This window comes from Tenrec ecaudatus, chromosome 3 (genome assembly GCF_050624435.1).
Source record: "Tenrec ecaudatus isolate mTenEca1 chromosome 3, mTenEca1.hap1, whole genome shotgun sequence".
Classification (NCBI taxonomy): domain Eukaryota; kingdom Metazoa; phylum Chordata; class Mammalia; order Afrosoricida; family Tenrecidae; genus Tenrec; species Tenrec ecaudatus.
In genome coordinates, this window is record NC_134532.1 from 60,813,547 (window position 1) to 60,826,921 (window position 13,375).

Genomic DNA, 13,375 nt, shown 5'->3' on the forward strand with positions numbered 1-13,375 from the left:
AGGAAGTGCCTCTTCCTCAGGCGGCGCGCAGCGCCCCCTGGCGGCCACGCAGAACAGCAGCCTGCGTGGGGCGGAGCCGTGGAGCGGTGGGGTGGGGCCTTCCGGGTCCCTCCGGTCCTGCTAATCCCTGCCTGGTCTTACGTGTAGTTCCTGCTGGCCGCGCGGCGGAGTCCCTTTCCTTCCGGTCGCCGTGGTATATATTAAACCCTCGCACGGACGTAAGCGTTTTTTGGGCGCCGGAAACCGGCTTGTTTACCGGAAAAACAGAAATGGATTAGCTGCTGTGTGGGGAAGGGAACGCGGACTCCAAACATCTGGATGCCCATCCTAGGGACGACTCCTTGGTTCATTTCTCGCTTCTCTTTAATTCCAGCACCTTCATTTCAATCCCTGTCCACTCTTTTTCCAACTTTAAAAAATCCATTTGTAGGTCTATCTTTTAATTATACGTACATACAATTGAATTTCAAACTTTTGACAATAGAGAAATAAACAGGTCCCTTTGCTTGAAGTGCTAAAAATTTCAGTGAAGCTTACATTATTTTGAACATTTTCTTTGGTATCTTGAACCACCATTTTAAGCATACAAAAAAATTAAACATCTGATTTGATGTATTTTGAGTTCACATTTAACTATAGCCCTAATGTAAGAACAATTACATCTTATAACACGGCCCTCGTGGATATTCATCCTCATAAAGCAATCACTGAAGATGCGAGTATTATAAGCAAAGTGTGATGAAGAAATCAGATGGTGAACAACTATCAGAAAGAATAAGATGCAAAAAAAAAAATAAGAATAAGATGCATCTGGGGTCTTTAAGGTTTGTCTTAAAACGAGCTACCTTCTAAGTGAGATGTCAGCTAAATCCGCATGAGGCAGTAGTACATCAGCCTTTGGGACCCAAGGGCTGTAAATAATAAAATCCAGGACCAGAAAAGGAAATGGTATTAGAGGTTGAAAATTCTGAGTGCCCAGTTTGCAGAAGGCTATGGGTCAGTGGAAGCCCAAAACTGATTTGGGCCCCGCCATGGATTAAGCCTCCCGAGAATCCCTTCTGGCCACAGACTAGGGGTGTGGACAGCCTTGCTATCAAACAGTACATTGGAAAATGGATTATTGCAGATGTGGTTAGGTTAAATTTAACACCTTCTTGTTTGATTTCCTTTTTGATCCACTTTAATTTTGTTCCAGGTTTTACTGTTCTCTTTTCTATTGAGGTTTTTCTCTGTGTGTTTTGTTATTTTTACTGGTTTGGGAATGTTTTTCTTTTTATGAAATACAGGATAGGTAAATCTATAGAGACGGTGACTGGATTAATGTGATAGTTCGTTGGGGTTATGCCAGGGGAGGATGGGGGGAAATGGAGAGCTAGTAACAATGAGTACAAGAAAGAAGAAAATGTACTAAAATTGATTGTGATGATGACTGACTTAAAAATAATAAATAGTAACTTCTGCACACACAAAAAAGTTAAACATCTAAAAATAGAAATTTGTAGCCTCTGTTGACTTTTACAAGGAACCTGGTTGTAGAGTGGTTACCTGTTAGGCCGCTGTCAGGTCCATAGTTCAAAACCACCAGCTGCTCTGCTGGAGGAAGACAGGGCTTCCGAGACAGTCAGTCTTGGAAAATAGCAGGGCAGTTCTACTCTGCCCAGTAGGGTGACACTGCATGGACTCGAGGATGGCAGTCTGTTTGGGGAGTCTTTTGGCTGCTTTTTACAGACTCCCCAGTGGCATGGTGAGGCAAGCATTGGATTGCTAACCCCAAGATCAGAGGGTCAAACCCAACAGCTGATTGTGGGGAGCAGGATGCAAAGGTTTGTGGAAACACTGTATGGGGCACTGTGATCAGACATGCCTCCACCGCCTGGGCTTTGTTCAATTGCTTTTTACCGAAAGGTCCACTGACTTGCTTAGAATACTGTAAATTCAGTGTTTCCTAGAACGTATGATAGCTCTAAAATAGTAACTGGGTCGCCATAATAAAAATTTCAATAGAATAAAACATTTAATAAAATAAAAATGTAATCAGCACTACCCATCCTAGAATTTTGCTCAAACTTCCAGTTTACTGGGTACTTAAATTTTTTCAAAAAGGGTAAGGCTTGAGAAAAATATTAAATAATCATGTGGTGATCTATGAGACTTGCTGAGAGTCAGTATGCTGACCTTTGTGAGAAGCCCTGTCTTAAACTGTTTTAGGGCCGTTTTTGGATCTACCAGCAATAACCTTTGCCTGGCTAATTCTTCCGCAGTCTTTAGATAGCTCAGGTGTTACTTATAGAAATCTTCCTGCCTCTTTACCCCTACCCACAAACAGATTGGGGTCCTGTATAGTTTTACCATGGCATCTCTCATTTATTTTCTTTTAAAAAAATACTTTTATTGGCACTTCATCCACATCTCATACAATTCAGTAGTTCAGACATATCAAGAAGTGTTGTGTATACTGTACCACCATTGATTTTAGAACATTTGGTTTTTCTCCATACTCACTGTGATTCACGTAACTTTTTTTCAATTCTGGCAAAAATATTCATGGCACAACATTCACCAATTCAACAATTTCTACATGTGCAACCCAGTGCCATTGATGATACTCTTGGTGTTGTACAGCCATTACCCTCTTCAAGTTGTCCCACCGCCATTAAAATGAACTCAGTGCCCCCTAAGCAAAAGCTCTTCCTCCTTCACCTATGGGAACCATAGGTCAAATGTTGTTTTTTTGTATTTTAAGTAGTTTTCTAGACATAATATCCATCTATCATACACTTCCACAGTTAAACCGCGTCTAGAAAGAGTTGTATATGTGCCTCATCACAATGTGCTCTCATGCTCCCTCCCCCCTCTCATTTATTTTCCAATTGGACTTCTTCCCTTCAATATCAAACACTTTTCTGTGGCAGGGCCTAAGACATGTGCACATCTCTAAGACCTAGCACGGTGGCCCGATACATGATAAACATTGACTAGATATGCTTTAAAGGCATGTACCAGGTAGTCATGAATGCCATCTGGGCCCTGACTGAGGAACAACTAGATAGATGTCAGGGCCTCCTGGGTAGTGAAATGGCTAGGTGCTACCGGATGGCTAACTGTTCAAACCACCCAGAAGCACCTTGGAAGTAAGGCATGGTGGTGTTTCCCAAAGGCCACCCCAGGGAGCAGTGCTACGCTGCCCACATGGGGCGGCTGTGAGGCAGAAGCAACTCCAAGGCAGGCCGTAGGGGCTCTGGCTGTTAGACTGCATGTCAACATGATGGAACTTGAGTACGGGGAGGGGTGATGTCCAATCTGTTAATTAGGTGGTGGCCTTTTCATGCCAGAAGCTGGGACCTTCTCCCTCTCTCTGGCCCTTCACCTATGTCCTTGATGGGACTCTGCCTCCAGTGGCAGCCCCATGTGGCCGCCTGACCCTGGGACCCAATCTCTGAGCTGTCTTCATCCTGCCATGTTCCCAGCAACCTTGGATCTGCAAGACTGTGCACCCTCCAGCCTGTGACCTCCCTTGCTTTCCACTTCACCTTTTGGTATCATCGGCCTGCAGCCAAATGAGTCTGAGGTGGGCCCCAGCTGGCATCAGACCTACAGACTTGAGTTGGACTGGGCTAGGAGGTCTTCTTGATCTAAAGTTCTTTCTTAGACCTAGATGAGTGTCACTGGTTTTGTTCCTCTAGACAACCCAGCCGAACATGGCAACAGCAGTAGATACTTGAAACACCGACTAAAATCTGAACGTCCTCCCCCATTTACTACTTTCACCAATCCACATTCATAGATTACACATCATTTACATATATTGAGTGGCTCCATGTTCTGTAGTATATATTAAATATGAAAGTCAATATTTACATATCTAAGAGGTCCTCGGTTATAGGACCCACACGGCATTTTTTTGTTGGATAAGTTTTCATTTTACAAAAATCCTTTTGTATAAACTAATTTTATTCTTTTTATACTAGGGGTCTACTACCAGACAGAAGCCACCACTCAAAAGAATGTACAGTGCTGCCCTTCAATATGGGCAAGTGGCCCCTGTTCTTTGGAGGGCCACTTAACATTGCTATGAGTCAGAATTAATTCAATGGCTGTGGGTGTGACTTTTTTGGCTTTGGTTACTTATTGGGGAGGCAGTCTCAGGAAGTAAGAATGAGGAAGTGGTAAGAGGGAGACAGGAAAGGGGAAAAGCCACTAAAGATGTGGTGGTATTGAGGTCATAGCTGAATATCCCAATAAAACAAAAACAAACTCATTGCCAGCAAGTAGACTCTCATTCGCCAAGACCCTACAAGACAGGGTAGAACTGCCCCTGTGAGTTTCTGAGGCCGCAACCCTTCCCAGAACACCTTCCAGAATCGTCAGTTTGAAGCATGGGAGGCTGGGGCATTTCTCTGACCTCGAATTTCTGGGCTGCACTTCCTTTTGGGTTTCTGGAAATCAGGGAAAGCTTCAAAGCAGAAACAGACACGTGGAGTATTTGAAGTGGCACTCTTCAGCATGTCCGTCCTACGGAGGGCAGTCTGTCCTAACACTGGGCACATCCCAGGTCCAAAGGGTGAGTGTTGAGGGAGTGGTGGAAGGGGCTTGGCTAAGTGTGAGAGCCAGAGATTGTGTCTGGTCTCTTCCTCCACAAAATTCCCGTAGGACTTTACGTCTTGTTTTCGTATACGATCCTAATTGAAGCTGGACTATATGAAGAATACAGCATCAGGTTGGAGGAAGACTTCCCAACAACCTGTGAGTTGCAGATGGCACAACCTTGCTTGCCAAAGTGAAGAGGACTTGTAGAACTCACTGAAAAAGATCCAAGACTACTGCTTTCCCAATGGATTACACGCCAACACGAAGAACTGATTTAATAAGCAACAGCACGGTAACCAGAGAACATATGGAAGTTGGCAAGGGTTTCATTTTAACTTGGATTCACAATCAACACCATGGAAGCAGTCAGTGGTCAGGAAATGGAAAGGTGTATTGGGCAAATCTGCTGCAAGCTATCGCTTGAAAAGCAAAGATGTCACCTTGAGGACCAAGGAAGGTGTGCCTGACCCAAACCATGGTATTTTGAATGACCTCATATGCACGCAAACGTTGGGCAATGAATAACAAAGACCAGAGAAAAATAGATGTGCTTGAATAATAGTGTGGGTGAGGACAATTAAATACACCATGGACTGTGGAAGAATGAATAAATATGTGTTGGAAGAATAGTAACTAGAATTCTCCTTAGAAGTGAGGGTGACAAGACTTTGGACATATCATCAGGAGGGACCGGTCCATGGGAACATCATGCTTAAAGAATGTCAGCGAATGAGGAAGTCCTCCTTTGGACCGACAGAGTGGATACAACAATAGGCTCCAACAAGGGAATGAAAGTGAGCATGGTTATGGATTGTGGTAAGAGTTGTTTGAGTCCCTAATAAAATGTAAAAGAAGAAAGAAAAAAATGATTAGGGCAAAGACTGTACAGATGTGCTTTATACAATTGATGTATGTATATTATGAACTGTGAAAAGAATTGTATCAGCCCCAATAAATTGTTAAAATAAAAAAAAGTTTAAAAAAAAAAAGTGAGCATGGTTAAGAGCAACAAGGCGATTGTCATCATTTTGGCAGGGGTACGTGTCCCGTCCCGCGGGTCATCAACAGCGTGGGTACCTGAAAGAGGGACTGGGAATGAAGATGGGCAAGGCACGCGGAGAGATGGAGGCAAGACAGGAGTCTGATCAAGCCTCCTTTATTGACCTGAGAACAGAGGCTTAAATAGCCAGTGAGGGGCGGGCACCATTACGTCACATGGAAATAAGGTACAGCTGAGATAGCCAATAGTCGTGCATCTCCCAAATAAGGAAGAAATGGCGGGCAACTGTGTTCGAACAGGTCAGTATGCTAATGAAGCATACCAAGCGCCTGGGGGGAAATGCCACCAGTCATGTATTGACCAATGAACATAGCAGCTGCTAGTGAAAGAGCACCAATCCTAGGAAGGGTTAAGACAGCCACCATCTGCTGGGAATGAAACAAAGGCAGTAAAACTACTAGGCACGGTTTGCATGGCAGGAAACAGAGTAAATTCATAAGGGTTGTACATGGCTTAAATCCAGGGTAGGGGGACATGCAGTTCCCTACAGGTACGGACTGAACCCGGCTGGTGACAGTAAGGTTCAGTGGAAGGACAGGGAGTAGAATCTGCAGCTCTAGCAATGATGATCCGAAGGGTCACGGAGGAAATGGAGGCAAGCTCACTGAGCCTTCAGGAGATGGTCTGGAAAAGAGGATGTGTCCTCCTTGACCTCATGGGCCTGTGGGGTCAGAAAGGACATCGAGGAAACGTTTCCTTGAAAGCGGGAAATGAAATCCAGCTCAGAGGTGGAAGCACAGCAACAGAATTCTTTGGAAGTTTTCTGTAGAAAGAGAATGCTTATGGAGAGTGAAATTAATGTATGTCAAAGGGTTTTATAAATAGCAAAAGTTTCCCACTACCATTCATACCTGCTATGAATTTGTGTCCCCCCCAAAAGATACATGTTCAAGCCCCAATCTCTGGACCCAGGAACGTCATCTTATTGGAAATACAGTTGCTCCACCCCGTCCACCCCTAGTAAAAAATCCCCATATAACTTTTGACTCCTCCAAAACTAATGAGCTGTTGTTGACTTACTGATAGCACAGGTTGATCAACACATATCTCACATGTCATATGTATTACATACCGCACCAACATAAAAGCTTCATCTTAAACTCGAGAGAAAAAGGCATTTTGCAGAGAGGGCAGCGTTTTTGTGCCTGCTGGTACAGCTGCAGTGAGTTTCATGAAGTTCCGGCTCGTTTTCACAGGAGTCCTTCTGTTGGATTTGCTCATCTTGAAACGGCAGGATCTCAGCTGCAGACCTCAGTCTACAGGGTATACCAAGAATTCAATTTTTCCTTGTACTGCCACGACGTCGTTCTGCTTCCCGGGAGCACTTCCAGCCTCACGGGTGGCACTTTGTATGGGCCTCATGGTGTTATTCGAGGTTTACGGTATGGAATTAAACGTGATGCAAAAATACTAAAGGGCCCTGGTCATTCTCTACTGCGATAAACAATTTACTGGAGAGAAGAACCATTTGTGTGGAGATGACTCATGTTACACATAAGTGGACGTGTGCAGTTCACAGCTCCCCTGTGGAGGGTTTCTCAAGGCTCAGTGGGAGAGTCTTTGACGGGGCACAGGCAGACTTTGGGGATACTGCAGGTTTGCTTCTAGACTACCAATAATAAAGTGAGTGATGCAATAAAGCAAGTCATGTAATCCCCCCCCAGTGCATATAAAATTATGTGTACATATAAAAATTATGTCTACTAAGTGTGCAACAACATTAGGAAGAACTCTGGAGAATTATCAAAATGTGACACAGAGACTTGGAAGTGAGCAAATGTGGTTGGAAAAATAGCACTGATAGGCTTGTTCTACGCAGGGTTGCACAAACCTTCAATCAACAAAAAACACCCAATAAAAAGATTTATTAAATTTAAAAAAGAAGAGTTGTACAATCATCACCATAATAAATTTTAGAACATTAAAAACAAACAAACAAAACCCCATAATATCTATGAAGCACAATAAAATGAAGTATGCATGCAATGAGTTCAATTAGCATGAGGTTATACTGAGGTGATGTGGGCCCTGATCCGAAAGGGCTGGTGTCCTCAGAAGGGATGGTGCAGGGAGGAGGAGGAAAGATGGTGTGGTAGTTGGGTGATTTTATGTCAACTAGACACTTCTGGCTAAGGGTGAAGTTAAATCTGTCAATCAAGTGGTAGCTTGATGACACCTCCTGGGGGTGTGGCCTTTTATATGAGAGGGAGGGACTTGTGGTCTTCCTGCTTCCCAGTTCATCATTCTGCATCACTGGCCTGTGACGACATGAGTCTGCAGAGGGACTTATAGACTAGCCCCCAACTTACGGACTGCGGTTGGACTGGGCTAGGATGCTTTATTGATAATTACTTCTTGATATGAAGTTCTTTTTTACACATAAATGAACATCACTGGATTTGTTTCTCTGGACAACCCAGCCTAAAGTAATGGTCATGTGGAGATGGAGGCTGACGTTGGGTTATGTGATCATATGTCAAGAAACGCCTGGGACTACCAGAAACTAAAAGAGGAAGATTTCAGCCCTAGAGTCTTCCGAGAGGGCCTGACCCTGCTGACACCCTGAATTTATTCTAACTTCTGGAATCTTGAGAGAATATACTTCAGTTGTGTTAAGCCATCCAGGTTGTGTACCCCATTATGGCAGCCCTGGGAAATGAATGCAAGACGGCACAGCATTGTCACATTACTCGTTCTAAAGGACGCTGGGTAACTAAACTGAAATTTAAAAATACTTCTCAGTATGGGCATTTAAATACCTTTGCAAACCCATTTGCCTTGCCCAATGAAATGGATGCACGTGTGCAGGGAGAGAACAAGGAGAGAGTGGGCCCAAGGACAGAACTTCACTGGAGTCCGTAAAGCTCGAGGTCTTCCGGGCCCATGCCCCCTTTCTGTGGGTCTCAGCATGAAGTTGTGGCTCTTGCCATATCAAGTGAATTATCTGGCAGCTGGGCCGTGCCCGCCTAGACCAGGGCTGGGTGCTCAAGACAAAGGTGATGGATATTTAGAGGGAACGCGAGGTAGACGAGGCACCGGGATGCAAAACCATGTCCTTGACTAGTGCCACATGGACCCAACCAGGGTTTCTCTTGGGAATGATGGCCACTGAGTACACACACGGAGTGGGTTGGCCATCTGAGGTCTGGCTCGGTCCTGGACACCAATGAGCAGTTCTCTGAGGTTCCTGGTGTGCACCATCGTCCTGGAAGGTCAAGCTCGGAATGACTGCCACCAGGAAGGGGGATTGCGTTCTACTGCCTTGGGCACACTTGCATCCTTGGGATAAACACCCAGACGGAATGTAACCATCTTGAGGGCTTTCGGATAAAATTCCTTGTGAAAATGGCATTCCACTGAGTGAAATAAAAACACGGCTTGTCAAGACTGTGGGGATGCAGCTATCGTAGTACCGAGAGGGAATGAACAGTCTGAAGGCTTACCGTAGAGAAGAGGAAAAGTCTCAGATCGATAATTATTCAACTCTTTCCAGGGACTAGAAAGAGTAGGGCGCAACAAGCCCACAGCCAGCAGAAGGAACACCCACCCAAACCAAGCTCAGTGCCAACTCCTTGTGACCCTATGGGGCAGGGTAGAACTGTTCCTGTGGGTTTCCAAGACTGCAGCTCTGTCTGGGAGCAGAAAGCCCTATTTCTCACCCATGGAGCAGTTGGTGGTTTTGAACTGTTGATTTGGCGGAGTACAGCCCAACGCATAACCATCATGCCACCAGGGCTCGTCCAGCAGAAGAACGAATCTGTCCTAAAGACAGAATCAGATAGTGACATTCAATACAGAAAAACAATCATCAATGAAATAGTGTTGGCTTTTGAAAAGATCAGTAAAATGGTCAAACTTTTAGTAAAAGTGTAAAAAAAAAAAAAGAGAGAACAACAAAAGTCCAGGATCCCTGGTGGTGTAGTGTTTACATATTTGAACTGTGCCCTGAGGTCAGCAGTTCAAAACCACCAGCTGCTCTGAGGGAGGAAAAACCAGGCATTCTACTCAAATAGAGAGTCTTAGAAACCCACAGGGCTGGTCCTCCTCTGTCCTACAGGGAGGCAATGAGTTGACATGGACTCAATGGCAGTGAGTTGTTGAGTGTTTAGTAGGAATGTCAAAGACATGACGATTAGTGTCAGTAATGACGCCATCACAAGGCTAATAAAGGGATTCTGTAAACGGCACTCACAGTTGACACGTTGGTTGAAACTGATCTTGGAAGGTGTAGTGGTTACACACTGGGCTGCCATGTGCAAGAAGAAGGGCTTCTCATCCTACAAACAGTAACAGTCTCAGAACCCCACCGGGGCAGGTAGTCCGACCTGTCCTAGAAGGTCACTATGCGTTGGCACTGACTCCATGGCAGTGAGTTTTTCTGAACTAGATACTTTGAATTTTATTATTCAATTCAATAACTTCCTATTATTATCAAAGCAACCCTGGTGGCGCAGTGGTTAAACCCTCCCCTGGAATGAAAAGGTTGGCGGTTCACACTCACCAGGCGCTCCACGGGAGAAAGCTGTGGCAGGCTTCGTGACGCTGTGCCCCGTAGAACGAAACACTGCCTGGTCCTGCGCCATCCTTGCAGATGATTGGCAGGTTCGAGCACAGGTTGCAGTCACTGGAGCCATCCAACTTGCCAAGGGGCTTCCTCTTCTTACTGACCCGCTACTTACCAAACAGTATCTTTTCCCTGGGACCTGACGACATGTCTGAAGTACTGAGAGAATGTCACCAACTTGACTTCCAAGGAGGACATGGCTGTACTTCTTCCAAGACGAAACCCTCTGGGCAGTGCAACTCTGTCCCACATGGTGGCCGAGTCAGAATCGACCTGATGACAGTGACATGGCTTCATGGGCCAGGGCCGTCACATGGGGATCTGTGCTTAGAAAGAAACCCGTGCTCTGAAGTGATCTTGATATTCTTAATAATTTTATATTTGAAATTGTATATCCTTAAGCGAAGTCTGATGGGACAATGGAACACGTACGTGGGGACCTAGAGCCGCTGGTCACATGGTGACTCTGCCTCTGATGACCTCTGAGCTTCCCCAGGCAAGCTCTCAGCTGCCTGCTCCTCACCCCGACCCCCGTCCCCAGCAACCTCTGCCACCTGCACCTGGGACTGGGCCCTGAGGACAAGTGAGGGGAGGGGCTGAGCTGGAGGGTGGGACTCTGACCCCTGGTGAGGGACTGCACGCGCCCAGCGTGATATTAAATGAGGTCACAAGAGACGGACTTTCCCCTGCATTTTGAATAAAGGGGCCTTACGCTTTGATATGTAAGAGCACATAATTTGTGTATGTTAACTTATTTTAACCCATCCCAGAGGAGTACAGCAGCACCAAATATGCACTTTGCTTACTACCTGGTGCCCACAAGTGTCCCTAGACATACTAGACTCTCGGGAAATATTTGCCAATGTGTGAAAAGCAGCTCCCAGTAGGAGGGTAAGTCAAAAAAATATTGTCATTATCATAAACCAAACCCAGGTGCACTGATTTGATTCCAACTCGCAGCAACTCTGTGCAGGGTTTTTGAGAACTGTGTGTCTTTATGGGGGCAAACAGCCTAATTTTTTTCTCCTGAGAAACAGCAGGTGATTTTGAACCATACTTTGCAGTGGAAGCTATTTTAATGGCTTACCACAAGAGCTCCTTACAAAATCATAGACACTTTTATTACATAATATCAAAATGTGAAACTACTATTTCTCAACATACGCTTCATCTCGGTCTATACCTCTGAAGGTGCGTCCATCCCTGTAACCATTCCCTAAGAATTCTGCGCTCTTTGATTTACACCGTGGCAGACGGCTATTTTAACCTCCTTGAAGAACTCAAATCCGTCTACATGGTGAGGGTGGGAACAAAAAGAAGTCTGACGGGGCGAGAGCAGGGCTCTAGGGCGGGTGAGTTTCTCAATGAAATTCTTTTAGGATAGCCCTTGTTACTTTCAGAGGAGCCCTGGTGATGTAGGGGTTACATGTTAGGCTGGGATTTGCAAGGTCATCGGTTTGAATCCACCAGCCAATCCATGGGAGAAAGATAGGGCTTTCTACTCCCATAAAGTGACAGTCTCGGAAACCCACAGGGGCAGTTCTACCCTGTTCTACATGGTTGCTATGGATTAGAATCGACTTGATGGCAGTGAGGTTGATACCCTCAAGTATTATGGGAAAAACAATTCCTTGGTGTAACTTTGAATCACAATACAGCTCAAATTTCTTAAAACTTCTAATAACTCCCCATTATCATCCCATGTCCTTTGAGAAAATGTATCAGGCTTACTTACTCCTTTGGAATTCCAAACAAGGCCTTCTAACCTCCTGAGCTGACCTCTGCTTGGAAGTGATCACCACAGAAGCCTTGGTTTGGACCGGACCTTTTCAATGAAGCTACCCTACCACATCGGAGACAAGTTATCGGCGAGAGACCTTGTCTGCAGCCACCACCAGAGACACGGAAACACAGTGTTCGGGATAAACCTGTGCAAGTGTGTACTACAACCCGGGAGCAATAAATTTGCGCTCATCCTTGCAATTCCTAGATCTCTTTCTCCAGCCAGACGAAAATATCTTTGGGGTACACTTTTACTAATCTTTAAATCCTTCACACTTGTCTAAAGCCTAGTATGAAACATTTGTTAAGCTAACAACAAAAAAGACAGTAGGATCGCTAGCTTAGGGGACAGCAAGCTGTAGCTATAATTGGATTCCTTGTCTTCTCTGGGAAAACAAACTCACTATGTGAAATGCATCATGGGAGGGCATTCTGAGAGAATGAATTAAAACACGGGGCAAGTGGCTTATCTCAGGAATACCTTCACTTTTTTGGGTAATTCTGAAACTGCAGGAGCCTGTAGTGGCAACAGTGCCTGCTTAAAATAAAGTTGAAAAATGGAGCAGTCAATAATATTAATATCCACAACTGCTATTCAGCAGTATCCCTTTCTTGTGTATTGTTTTACCTCTCGACAACTCATGATTCTGGATTTTTCTTTAAAAAATTGCCACATTCACACAAGAAATTTTATTTTATTCTCTATTTTTTATTTGCACACAAATTTTTATTCGCTTCCATTATTCCTGAAGTATACTTACAGCTGAATTTCTAATTAGGATCAATTTTAGTGTTCATTCCACCTCTGCAAATTACAAACCACAGATTTAATGAAAACCTTCTTTTTAGAAAGACTATGAATGTAGCCTGGCGGATTTGGTGGACTTTCTGGCTGGTAGTAGCTCAATGTGACACCTACTAGGCTCCTGATTATAGGTCTCATCTAGTGTCAAAAGCTTTGGAGCAGACACTGGCCTGGAGGTAAGAGGCATTCAATGACAACCTTTGGATTATAATAAGAGTTGTAAGAGCCCCCAATGAAAATGATCTTTTAATAATAAATAAAATGACCACCTTCACATTGCAGAGAGACGTCAGAAATGTCTCTTTACCGTGGGAGTAAGTATCTTTGAAAAGTGATAAACTGTTTGCCATCAGGCTTCATTGCAACCTAACTTCCAGTGTCCAGGCCAACCTGGAGAACTGATTGAAATGAGTGACCATTAGCATGACCGTTAATATGGTCATTGCTATTGTAATGAATTTTGCTACAATTCATTTCTGGGCCCTGAAGACGGTTTGCTATGAGGTCCCTAGTGTCCTCTGGCTGTCAGAAACTCTCTTTACCTGGTGTTCTTTATGGAAAGGGTAGTGATTTTGAT